Consider the following 12,952-nt stretch of genomic DNA (forward strand, 5'->3'; position numbering starts at 1 on the left):
GGGGAAGCGGTGGGTCTGCTAGCACTCAGCAGAGAAGGTGAGGATTTTAAAAAGCGTTTCCAGCGCGCAGCGCGCGAGCCCTCTGCCACAGGGCTGCTTGTCTGTGCTAGGAGAAGAGTGGGCGGAGCCTAAATAGGCTATGACGAGGGAGGTGGGAGGAGTCAGCAGGGCGGGATAGGAGGGGTAATTTAAAATAAGATTACCGTCTAGCGCTCGTATTCAGCGCGACGGGGAAGCGGTGGGTCTGCTAGCACTCAGCAGAGAAGGTGAGGATTTTAAAAAGCGTTTCCAGCGCGCAGCGCGCGAGCCCTCTGCCACAGGGCTGCTTGTCTGATACGTTTTCTGAGGATCCAAGTAAACCTGGAACGACGCCAGCTAAAAAATCAGACAAACAGCAAGCAAAATACTTTTTTCATTTTCTGAAAGAGTCTTAGCTGGTTTTACCATTGACTGAACTGTGGCTAATATCGGGAATATTTTTCTTTCTTTTCTGGCTAGATTTAGTTATAACTATTAGTATGCTAGCCTCGTGGGCTCTATGAATCAGCAACTGAGCCCTCAGGAGCTTCTTGGGCTCTAGAAATAAAATACCTCCTTTGAGCCTCGTGGGCTCGATGAAAATGCTGCCCACTGGGGTAGCGGCCTGCTGCCAACCGGGCCGCTCTACCTTCAGAAATGCCCCCAAACTGGTGGAGCCTCTCGGGCTCGAACAACAATGCCGCCACTTATGTTGGAGTCCCGCTCAGGGGACTCGAAATACCAAAATGCCCCATTGCCGGTAGAGCCTCGTGAGCTCTAAGACAAAAATGTGTTATGGCGGCCAGCTGCCCCACGGGCCGCCCAGAAATGCGGGAGAGGCTCGGGCCTCACTCACCGGCTGGTTGCTGCACAGGAGCTCCCGCTCCTCGGGGCTCCTGCGGTGTCAGCGTCTCTGCTGTGTGTGGGCTGACTTCTGCCGGTGATTCCCGGCACCGCTCACCATGCGCCAGGCGGGGCTCTCCCGTTCCTCAGGGGAGCCCTGCTCGAGCAGGCGCTGGCGTCCTCGTTTCTCTTCTTGCTCGCACCGGAGCGCGGGGTGGGCTCCCATCAGTTTCCGGTTTTCGGGTGTAGCACTTCCGAGTCGCGCTAGGCAGCGTCCCGGGGGAGGATGTATCACGACTCGGGCTGCGGCTGTGATTTTCTCACCCTCAATATGGGGTGGGCTCCCGTAAAATAAATAAATAAAACTGAGTGGGCACCTGTTAAAAGGCAGGAGACCCTGGCAGGGTGGGCACGCGTCTGGGGGTCAAAAATAAAGTATAAATACGCGGCAATTCTGCAGGGTGCGCACCTGCTCTGGAATGAAGAAAAACAAGCATTTACAATGCAATGGTCTCGGCATTATTAAAGGTAGAGCTATTGGCATTGCTCATTATTTTTTTTTTTTTATCATAAATAAATGGCATTGTCATTTACATTGCCAATAGCTTAATCGTTAAATAAATGGTACTGTCATTTACAATGCCAATATCTTAATAGCTCGCAAATGCATGACCTATTGCATTTACACCCACACAGAGCCACACATACAGAACCACCCACACACAGAGCCACCCACACAGAGCCACAGACACACACGCACAGCCACACACACAGCCCCACACTCACACAGAGCCTCACATACACACAGAGCCCCCAAACACACACAGAGCCCCCCCACACAGAGCCCCCCCCACACACAGCTCCACACACACAGAGCCCAACACACACACAGAGCCCAACACACACACAGAGCCCAACACACACACAGAGCCCCCCCACACACACACAGAGCCCCCGCCCACACACACACAGAGCTGCACACACACACACAGAGCCCCCCACACACAGAGCCCCCCCACACAGAGCCCCCCCCACACACACACAGAGCCCCACACACACAGAGCCCCACACACACACAGAGCCCCACACACACACAGAGCCCCACACACACACACACACAGAGCCCCCCCACACACAGAGCCCCACAAACACACAGAGCCCCACACACACACACAGCCCCACACACACACACAGAGCCCCACACACACACAGAGCCCCACACACAGAGCCCCCCCCACACACACAGAGCCCCACACACACAGAGCCCCACACACACACACACAGAGCCCCCCCACACACACACAGAGCCCCCCCACACACCCACACAGAGCCTCACCCACATACACAGAGCCCCCACACACATACACAGAGCCCCACACACACAGAGCCCCCCCCCACACACACAGAGCCCCCCCACACACACACAGAGCCCCCCACACACACAGAGCCCCACACACAGAACCCCCCCCCACACACAGAGCCCCCACACACACACAGAGCCCCACACACAGAGCCCCCCCACACACACAGAGCCCCACACACACACACAGAGCCCCACACACACTCACAGAGCCCCACACACACATACAGAGCCCCACACACACACCCAGAGCCCCACACACACACCCAGAGCCCCACACACACACCCAGAGCCCCACACACACACCAAGAGCCCCACACACACACCCAGAGCCCCACACACATACACCCAGAGCCCCACACACATACACACCCAGAGCCACACACACACACACACACCCAGAGCCCCACACACACACACAGGAGAGCAAGCACAGGGAGGGGGCAGGGAAGCAAGCACAGCGAGGGGGCAGGGAAGCAAGCACAGCGAGGGGACAGGGAAGCAAGCACAGCCAGGGGGCAGGGAAGCAAGCACAGCCAGGGGGCAGGGAAGCAAGCACAGCCAGGGGGCAGGGAAGCAAGCACAGCCAGGGGGCAGGGAAGCAAGCACAGTGTGGGTGCAGGGAAGCAAGCACAGCCAGGGGGTAGGGGAATCAGGGGGCAGGGGAGCAAGCACAGCCAGGGGGCAGGGGAGCAAGCACAGCCAGGGGGCAGGGGAGCAAGCACAGCCAGGGGGCAGGGGAACAAGCACAGCCAGGGGCAGGGGAACAAGCACAGCCAGGGGGCAGGGGAGCAAGCACAGCCAGGGAGCAGGGAAGCAAGCACAGCCAGGGGGCAGGGGAGCAAGCACAGCCAGGGGGCAGGGGAGCAAGCACAGCGAGGGGGCAGGAGAGCAAGCACAGCGAGGGGGCAGGGAAGCAAGCACAGCGAGGGGGCAGGGGAACCAGGGGGCAAGGGAGCAAGGGGAACCAGGGTACAGGAGCAGGGGAGCAAGCACAGCCAGGGGAGCAAGCACAGCCAGGGGGCAGGGGAGCAAGCACAGCCAGGGGGCAGGGAAGCAAGCACAGCCAGGGGGCAGGGGAGGAAGCACAGCCAGGGGGCAGGGGAGCAAGCACAACCAGGGGTCAGGGGGGCAAGCACAGCCAGGGGGCAGGGGAGCAAGCACAGCCAGGGGGCAGGGGAGCAAGCACAGCCAGGGGGCAGGAGAGCAAGCACAGCCAGGGGGCAGGAGAGCAAGCACAGCCAGGGAAGCAAGCACAGCCAGGGGGCAGGGGAGCAAGCACAGCCAGGGGGCAGGGAAGCAAGCACAGCCAGGGGGCAGGGAAGCAATAGCTGACAGTCTACTTCTATATGTGCCACAGCCAGTGGACTTTAATCTCCAGATCATACCCACAGTCTACCAGATTAAACCACTACGGCTCTACTAGTTTCCCTGGGGTGGAGGAGAGCAAATACCTGATTGGGTATATGATTAAAAAGTTTTAGAACAGATGTCTTCTTCATCTCCTTCCATTCGCAAAGCTTGTATCTTGCTTGTTCACAAAACTATACCAACAGATTATGACTGATGCTACGGGCCTCCTTGAGTGATGGTCTTTCCAGTAGACCCTAAAGTATATCCATTACCACAGTCACACCCTCTTTTGAGATGACGTTACCAATGAGACTAATATTAGCAGAGCCCTACCCCTATATATCATGTTCGAGAGAGGTCCCTGATTGTGGTGAATAATGATACGCTCCCTATCCTTCTGTTTACATCCTTCATTTCTATAATAGTAGACACAGTCTTACAAGCCATTCTTCACAATTTGGTTTGAGGCAAAACTTACAAGGGACGAGAGGATCCTCTCTCCCTGCTACCAGCAGCCTTAGCCCTTTTATATTTCCTTCTATTCTGAGAAGGCGAATGCGCTCTCTCTCTCTTTTTTTTTTTAACATCGCCCAATTCCAAACTCAGTATACTGAACCAACCATCCAAACAGTGGCAACTAACTATCCAGAAGTGAATGAGGTAGAAGAACTCTGCTTCTTTCTGAATGGAAAATGCTGCTATTGGTCAGACATGTAATGTGCATACTTTTCATGTTTGTGCCTCCACGACAGTACTTGAATCTCACTCCGCAGTGGTCAGCTTATTACAAGATGGCAAATTGCCTCCACAACGAGGAAGAGCGGGGGTGGTGGGTGGGTGGGGGACGGACGGACAGAAGCACAACGAGGAAGAGCGGGGGGGTGACGGACGGACACAAGCACAACGAGGGACAGGGTGGGCGATGGACACAAGCACAACGAAGAACAGGGTGGGCGTGGGGGACGACAGGCACGAGGAAGAGCGGGCGTGGTGGGTGAGTGGGGGACGGATGGACAGAAGCACAAAGAGGAAGAGCGGGGGGTGAAGGACGGACACAAGCACAACGAGGAACAGGGTGGGCGACGGACACAAGCACAACGAGGAACAGGGTGGGCGGGGCGGACAGAAGCACAACGAGGAAGAGCGGGGGGTGACGGATGGACACAAGCACAACGAGGAACAGGGTGGGCGACAGACACAAGCACAACGAGGAACAGGGCTGGGGGGGCACGAGAAAGAGCGGGGTGGGGAACGGACGGACACAAGGACTTGTGGTAGATTGAGCGTGAGATCTGAACGGGGTCTTCCTGCTCGTCCACTCATCGCCCCCACATCGTAGGCTACCAATCTGCAGGTCCGAAGGAAGAGGAGGGAGAGTGGTCCTCTAGGGACCAGTGCACTGCTCGCAGCCAGTTCAAAGAGGGGACTGGAGAGCCGAGGTCTGGGGCTCACGCTGCCGGCAGCACACGCCTGGCGTGGCCTCGGGACTGAGGGCACAGACAGAGTGCCCCCAGGGGCTGACCTCACGACCCTTGACAGCGGCAACCACATACTCTCACCGGGCACATCAAGCACATCAGGCGAAAGGACGGGACGTGCACTCACCTGGGACAGGACTTGGCGAATCCAACCCAGACCCCAACTCCTGAGCTGCCCCACTCTTCTGCCGAGAAGCGTCCGCTCCGTCTCGCCGAGTGAGGCGTGTGCCTGCCTCTGACTGAAGTGTGCCTCCCTTGCTCTCTGAGGGCTCCATGTGCCCCGGTACTTTGTGCTGGGACTGTGCACCCACCCCTTACCTTGGGCAGCTCTCGCAGCTGGTTGGCGTCCAGCAGCAGCTCCTCCAGGCTCCGGCAGTGCCGGTACAGCTCCTCGGGCACAGCCTGTACAGAGCAAATGGAAAAGGCAATGGACATGGCGAGGTGGTACTACGTATCCCAGTATGTAAACAAAGCTCTTATTGGAAGCCAGCCACCGCAAGGTGAGATGGGATATTTAGTCCAATTGGACAATAATAAAGACTAATTCAAGCGGATGTGGACTACATTTCCCTAAAGGCATAGCTCAACCTGCTCTCGAAGCAGTGCCGTCACGTAAATGTTTAAACAAGCATGATAAAAAAATCATCTTAAACATGTTACAAGTCATCCTTCTCTGTTGTTTGCTTTTTCTCCGCATTTTAACATTGCGCTTTGGCGCCACAAACCTGGACATGCCCCCCTACCTTATGGAGGGGTATACAATGAAGGTAATAGCGCATATGCGCAGCTGGAGAACCAGTCCGCGTTTGGATCACGCCTAGAACCCCAGGATATTATTGTTTCAAAATCGCAACGGAAAAAAACCCAAGAAAAACAGCAAAAACAAAATGGCGGCCACAACCCTGCAAATTTCGGATTCGGGCGTGTTTTGGCTTCTGAGTGACGGGTGACGTCACAGGGCGAAAGAACGCCAAAAACACGCACCTGAATCCGAAAGAGACAGGGATTGTTTCGAGTGACTCCCTTCTCCTCCAATGGCTGGCCTCCGTTTAGGAAGCCAGCCAATGGAGGAGAGGTGGAGTACAGAGGCGGGTTCAAGCCCCGTACTCAAAATCATTAATTTTCCGACCGGAAGCTGGCAAGCCAGCATTTCCGGTCCTCGACCTAAAAAGGAGGGGATCCCCACGCCGGGGAATCTCTCTTGAAAGGGATCGCCGCACCAGCAGCACAACGCGCTATTTTTGGAGGGGGAGGCCAGCACTCCCCTGGCGCTGGAAGGCCACAAGAGTCCCAAAGGTCCAGGGACAAAATCCAAAAAGGGAGGAAGAAGGCAGGGGGGCAAGGCTGGGCCCAGGGGCCAGCTCACAGGGTCCTCCAGGTAAGGAGGCAGTCGCCCAGCAGCGGCAGGCCCCCTCCAAGTTAGGATCAGGTAGAGAACATTTTGCAAGGGGTCACAGCCCCTTTTTATACACCTAAATCCATTGTCTAGGCTGCAGGGTTAAGGGAAAAACCAGACGCAGCTGGTTTTGGAGCACTGTTTTGCTCAGCCCCTCTCCCCATTCACTAGTCAGGCTAGGGTCATCAGTCGCACCACAGGGGGCGGAGCCAGCATTGTGTAGGGAAAGCCCAGCCCTATTCAGGTCCCAGGTGCACCCCTCCCTCGGGGAACAGCGTTTACAACGCAACTTTTACAACGCAGTACCTTTACGGCGCAACCATTACAACGCAAGTCATTACAGCGACTTGCGCTGGGGGGCGCTCTAGGATAGGGAATAGTTTTAATTTACTATCCAATACCTTCTCTACTATCCACGGGGACTGGAGTTGGAATAGTAAATTAAACTATTCACTATCCAGTGCCCCCTCAACGCAAGTCGTTGTAACAACTTGTGTTGTAAAAGTTGCGTCGGAAAGGCATGCGTTGTAAAAGCATGCGTTGTAACAACATACATCCCCCTCCCTCACATCAATATGCAGATCTCTCCACTCACCACCGGGGCAGACCCATGCTAACTCATGGAGCCAGGCACACCAGCCTGCTCCAGCCCATCACAAGCCAGACAGAGAATTCACCTTTATTACACAGACATGCCAACTTCTAGAAGTGGCACTTCCACAATAGACACATCAACGCCGCACACATCATCGCCACACATTTAATCACACGAGTCTGCACATACCAAACTCGCCTCTGCACTCCCCACGCATCAGGAACTACCAGGGACACCTACATTCCCCATGCATTCCTATGGGAGGGAAGGCCAACCTTACCACATGCACACACTTTACCCTGGGACACAGTGGTAAAGTGCGCAGAAGCCAAAAATCACTAACACCAGGTCACAATTAAAAGCAAAAAGTTCAGAGGTGAACCTGCCGGAAGGGCCAAGTCCAACACTTGTAAATAAATGGTAGATTCATTCATCAAGACTCCACAAGTAAAAATGTGAACTTAATTTTAAAACCTCACAAATCATCACACTGTGAAGAACGAGACTTGTCTGCAGTGAACATCACAGCAGTTCCCGTACCTGATAGTATGGGACACCGTTGATTTTGATATATTTGGTCCTACAGACAGAGCTTTTAAAAATTCCACACTTGTTTAAGATTTCATTAAGTGATATCATTACCTCCAGTACCTTTTCTCATGATTGGGACTTTGAAACTGCCAGTAAAATTAGGTCTGATTTAGAAAAATCTGCTACATTTTCATATAGTGAAAACTTGGAAGATTCATCAGATTATGAACAAATGTACAGTTATCAGCATTATGGTCATCATTTTTTGTACATATCTGAAATGCCTAGAAATGTGTTTATATATAATCAATGGGAACTTTGTCCAACACCACCAAAGGGCAGTTCAAAAACATTTACAAAGAAGTTTCCATATTTTTCAGGGTTCAATATATCTGATGCAGCTTCTTATTATAGGAATGCAAACAAAACAGCAAAGAAAAATATGTTAACTAACACTAAACATATCTATTCTGCAGCCTTTATTGCCCAGCTGTCTAGACAAGGGTTTGACTTTAAGGAAGGACACTATAGGCACTAAATCGGTCTGGGGTACTAGAGACTGGCAAGTACAGGGGATTGAAGCCTTATTTAGAGCTTGCCTCATCCCACAGCAGATAATGTTTTTGAATGACACCGTGCAAAACAAACATCTTGCCTTGGACTAGCCAAGATCAAAGACATGAACACACCTTGCGTACCAACACCTGCAAATACCGAGGGTAATAGTACATCACAGGGGCAGTTACCATAGATAACATACTACAGTACAATAGATCAGACACTAATTGGGAAAATGGTTAATCTGGCCCACAGACACTAACATCTGTGAATAAAGATTCCTGAACAAAACACAAGGGTTTACCATCCACAGGGCAGACCCACGTTACATCCAGAGACAACACCTGGGGGTAGTGACAACCTATAGTGTTGGGAAATTATGCCTTGATTGGCTACAGACATCCACACTAGACCAGGTGAAACAACACTTATCTGTGCTCAAAGAAGATGCAGACCTTAGGGATTTCTTGCTAAGTCCAAGAAAACCGCGTCAAAAAGGTTTCATATATGCCGGCATTTATGCTGCCTATAATGAAATGTGAAAAGTAACACAGGCAGAGGCCGCAGAGAGAATACGAGAATTAGACCGTATTAACTTAGAAAAATCTTTTGCTGTGGTCGACAATGGTTTAACAACTTTATCGTCCAGGATCTATTCACAGGGCAACATTGTATCCTCTGATATCGACAAACTAGAAGAGGATTTAGCCATGTTACTATACGGCCAGTCCCAATTACGTTCAGTAATGTTATTAGTCTGGACACTGCAATCATTGCGTGCAGGCTATGTGCCTTGGCGTTTTATCAACACGTCGTCTCTGTTCTCTGAATACAATCTCACAGATGAACAGATCAAAATGGCACAAATGGGAGCGAAGTATACAATGCTGCGCATTGAAAGATTGGAGAAATTACCATTCACAGTAGCAGAATCACCAGCTACAGAAATGCTTATTCATGGCCATATTAGTCTGCCATATTAGTCTGCTGGTCACAACTTTCCAATTTCAATATTTCTATGAACAAAAGCAGGCAGCCAAATATGAAAAGATAGGCAGGGAATACTTTACAAATTTAGATGTAGGAGTGGGAACCGTGAATTGTTTCTAAGCTATACAAACTGTGAAAATGCAATGAGCGGTTCACTTATATGTCAGGACATTTCTTTACACGGGGCTTGTAATGGTTCTGTGGCAAACTTGTCCTGCCATATGAAAGGCACCCTGGCTGCAGTGATTAATCCGACATTCAGCCTACTCTTGAATGGGAGTTACCTCATGTTGAATAATCATGGTTGCTGTGGGATGCTACCAGGCATCCCATATCTTGTGATGGTCAACGCCAGGGTTACTTGCTGTATGCAAGTATTGTTTCCCCAAAACACACACAGTCACAGAGGTGCCTTTTTGGCCTTCACTGAACGTTTCTGTCATACGTTTTGATACTCTTAGCAGAATGAAAGCCATGCTTTTACAACAGAGAGTGCCCTTAAGCTCCGCCCGAGGAACGTATGAACTACAAGTTGCAAGGACCTAGGCTGAGATACAGGCTCTGATACATACAAACTGCCCCATACATTTCCCAGAAATGATGGGTCTTATCTTTAACATGTCTAATACGAGCAGGATTGTACATGTATTTAAGGCCATAGGTTCAGGACTGTTAAACACCTTCCAGGCAATCCTCGGAATCATTCCACATTTTGTGCACTCCGTGTTTGGAGGTCTGCCCCTAATTCTTGCACTTGTTCCTGCTGCTACGCTACAGACGGCCCCTCAACCGGCATCTCTCCCAGCAACATGGAGAAAACTTTCCTGGAGCGGAAGTGCCGTGAGCGCATGGTGCACCTCCTAGGCGTGCTTAGCCTACGGGACCTTAATCAATCTTGGTTCCTGACATTCAGACCAGTCTGGCAAGACTGCATCTTACCTGTTCTACGATGCCTGTTTTGCAGAGAAGAATGCGTGCTGGACATCTGTCTGACACTTCCATTGGTCACCCCAAAGGACATTGATACTTTGCTGTCCCCAGCGGCTTCCAATACTCATGATGGCATTCCTTGAGTCTTCACAGGTGCCGTTTGTCCCTGCTGAGGTGCGAGATGGATCCACAGGCACACAGGTTACATCGAGCGTACAACTTGCTGAAGCACCTGATGCTGAAAGTAATGAATGCCATCTTTGTGCAATAGATCTACTGAACGAGGTGTTACAACTGTCCCCGGCAGCTGCAGAGATTGATATTATTTTCACACCCAGCCAGGACACTTAATCTTGAATTGTCTCGAAGTGTGCTGGGAAAAAGAATTCGGCTTCCATATTTTCAAAACAAACAAGCAGATTCCTAAAATGACACTTTTTCCTTTTTGAAAAGACATGGCATTCTCTCTGCTTGCAGTAGAACAATTCTTATGAAATGAACTGCATTGAACATTTCCTTAACGATTCTAGAACTTGCACCATTTAGAACATTTTCAGAATGGTTTTAGAATTATTTTTAAAGGTTTTTACATGAAAATGTTAATGGCAGTACTTATTTTAGTAGTTAGCACTTAGTAATATCATCCATCCGGAAGAGGAGTGTACTAATATAGGCTTTACAGAAACATGCCCTTCTATAGGCATAACTCACGTTGCCCATATTTAGGCATAGATTATTCAGTCCTTATTTAGGTATGAATCATGCAGTCCTTATAGAGGCATGATCTTTCACCCACATTAGTCCACACTCTCACATAACGAGTTCTTGGAAAATAAACCTGTTATACTTCTTCCTGCTGCTCAGCCTAGAATGTATGACGTGAGTGCCTGTTAGAATGTTGAGTGTGTGAGACTGTCGGATGGATGGAGGGCTGAGTGGCAGGAGGCTGCTCCTGATGGGGTTTCCCTTTCATCTTCTTAACTTACCATCTTATTTGAATAAAGGAACTACAAGGACTACGTCACTATTATTTACAACATTTTGGCGACATTTTGGAGAACCTATAGCGTGCAGAAAAGAGCCTATCTACAAGAGAACTAAGGAACCTACAAGGTGAAAATAATTTCAACTTAATGAAAAGAAAAATGAAGGTAACAGAACAGAAACCGAGGACTTAGAAGACAAGGTAAAATGCTACTGTTTTTACTCTATTTGGCACTACTAAACCCCAGCAGTGACCCCGTAATCGGTCGCCCTAAGAGTGCCAGAGTAAGCATACATGTTCCAGGTGAAGTCATATTTACTGGCGTTATGAATAGAGAAGTGTGCCATTCTCTGCTACCTGCTCGTGTTTGAACTGGAGCTGTGCTGAGGAGTGGAGCTGAGAATAGCAGAAAGAAGTGCGGTGTGGCTGAGAGGAGCTGAGAGGAGAGAGGCCTTTGATGGCGGGAGCATAGATCAGCTGATGTAATCTGAGGAGCCGCGGTGTCGAGGTGAGAGCCTGTGGCCAGCGCGTGTGCTTTCATCTACGTTTATCTGATCTACGATGAGGCGAGGGTTTCCCTGCTCTGATCGATTGTAGGTGAGGAGTTTTTGTATTTATTTTATTTTATTTAATGCATTTTTATAAAACGCGGACTTTACCCGAAGGTGTCAGAGCGCTGTACAATAGAACCAGTGACGCAACATGAGAGAACTGTTGCAGGAATAGAACAAACAAAAATAGCAGGCAATAGAATCGGAGCAACGCAGCCAAAAGGCAAACAATCTCAGGCACAGCATGAAGAGACTGTGCAAGCAAAAATAAGAATAAATATGACTAATTATACAATGACTAAGGAACTTCCTGGCGAACAATAGCAGGCCATAGAATCAAAACAACGCAGGCAAAAGGAACGTCATATCAAACACAGGATGTACAAACATAAATATGAATGTTTGTGACAAACTTACAATGAGTAAAGAACTTCCTGGTGGGGTCTGAGAGGGAGGGAATGAGTTCTGAAAGTGTCTAACTTCAGGTGCATTTTGGCGCCTCTTGTTTTTAAATTGAAATGTCAACTGTCACCTTCCTGCAACGGTCGCCGGCGCGAGCCCTGCCTTCGCCTCGCAGAGCGCTCTGCTGCCTCCGCGCTTTGCTGCACGCGCGTACCTGGAGCCACCCGGCGCGCTCCTGGTGTGCGTGCCGTCAGCGTGATGTCGTCTCCGTCGCGCGCTCGAGCCGGCCGGCGTCGGCTCTTTCCCCTCAGCCGTGTGTTTGGGATTCATGGAGACTTCTTTATTCTTCTCATTCGGAGTCGGCCTCTGAGGAGAGGCCCCGGCTGCTGAGGAGAGGCCCCGGCTGCTGAGGAGAGGCCCCGGCTGCTGAGGAGAGGCCCCGGCTGCTGAGGAGAGGCACCGGCTGCTGAGGAGAGGCCCCGGCTGCTGAGGAGAGGCCCCGGCTGCTGAGGAGAGGCCCCGGCTGCTGTCTCCGACGTCGTGTTTTGACTTTCACACTCCGTGGTTTTGGCTTGGAGTGATTCAACACCGCCATCTTGTGCCCATTTGGCGTCATTGCTCCTTGACAAGAAACACAAAGAGTCACCAGTCGAGGTCTCTGTGAAGTTTGACAGAATGAACAGGGCGAGGGAGACTTCTTCCAGGCCTGAAGGGGGCCCAGTGAAGAGCTGCTGCCTGGGGCCCCTCGTGTGGAGAGGCTGGTGGGGGTCCAGTGAAGAGCTGCTGGGGCCCCTCGTGTGGAGAGGCTGCTGAGGCCTGAAGGGGGCCCAGTGAAGAGCTGCTGGGGCCCCTCGTGTGGAGAGGCTGCTGAGGCCTGAAGGGGGCCCAGTGAAGAGCTGCTGGGGCCCCTCGTGTGGAGAGGCTGCTGAGGCCTGAAGGGGGCCCAGTGAAGAGCTGCTGGG

General features: G+C 51.3%; 1 protein-coding gene across 2 annotated transcripts in view; it reads right to left on the bottom strand.

Moving 5' to 3' along the window:
- The window catches only part of LOC144782593 (phospholipase A2 inhibitor and Ly6/PLAUR domain-containing protein-like), a 519,999-nt gene extending 507,684 nt beyond the window's left edge, over positions 1-12,315 (bottom strand). The window contains exon 1 of one of the 2 annotated variants that reach the window (XR_013601161.1): positions 12,006-12,315. The gene's annotated coding sequence lies outside the window, so the exon portion shown is untranslated. The remainder of the gene's footprint in view (positions 1-12,005) is intronic. The other variant, XR_013601162.1, reaches the window with a different exon arrangement.
- Between the last annotated feature and the right edge of the window lie 637 nt (positions 12,316-12,952).

The sequence above is a fragment of the Lissotriton helveticus genome, chromosome 9 (assembly GCF_964261635.1).
Source record: "Lissotriton helveticus chromosome 9, aLisHel1.1, whole genome shotgun sequence".
NCBI lineage: Eukaryota > Metazoa > Chordata > Amphibia > Caudata > Salamandridae > Lissotriton > Lissotriton helveticus.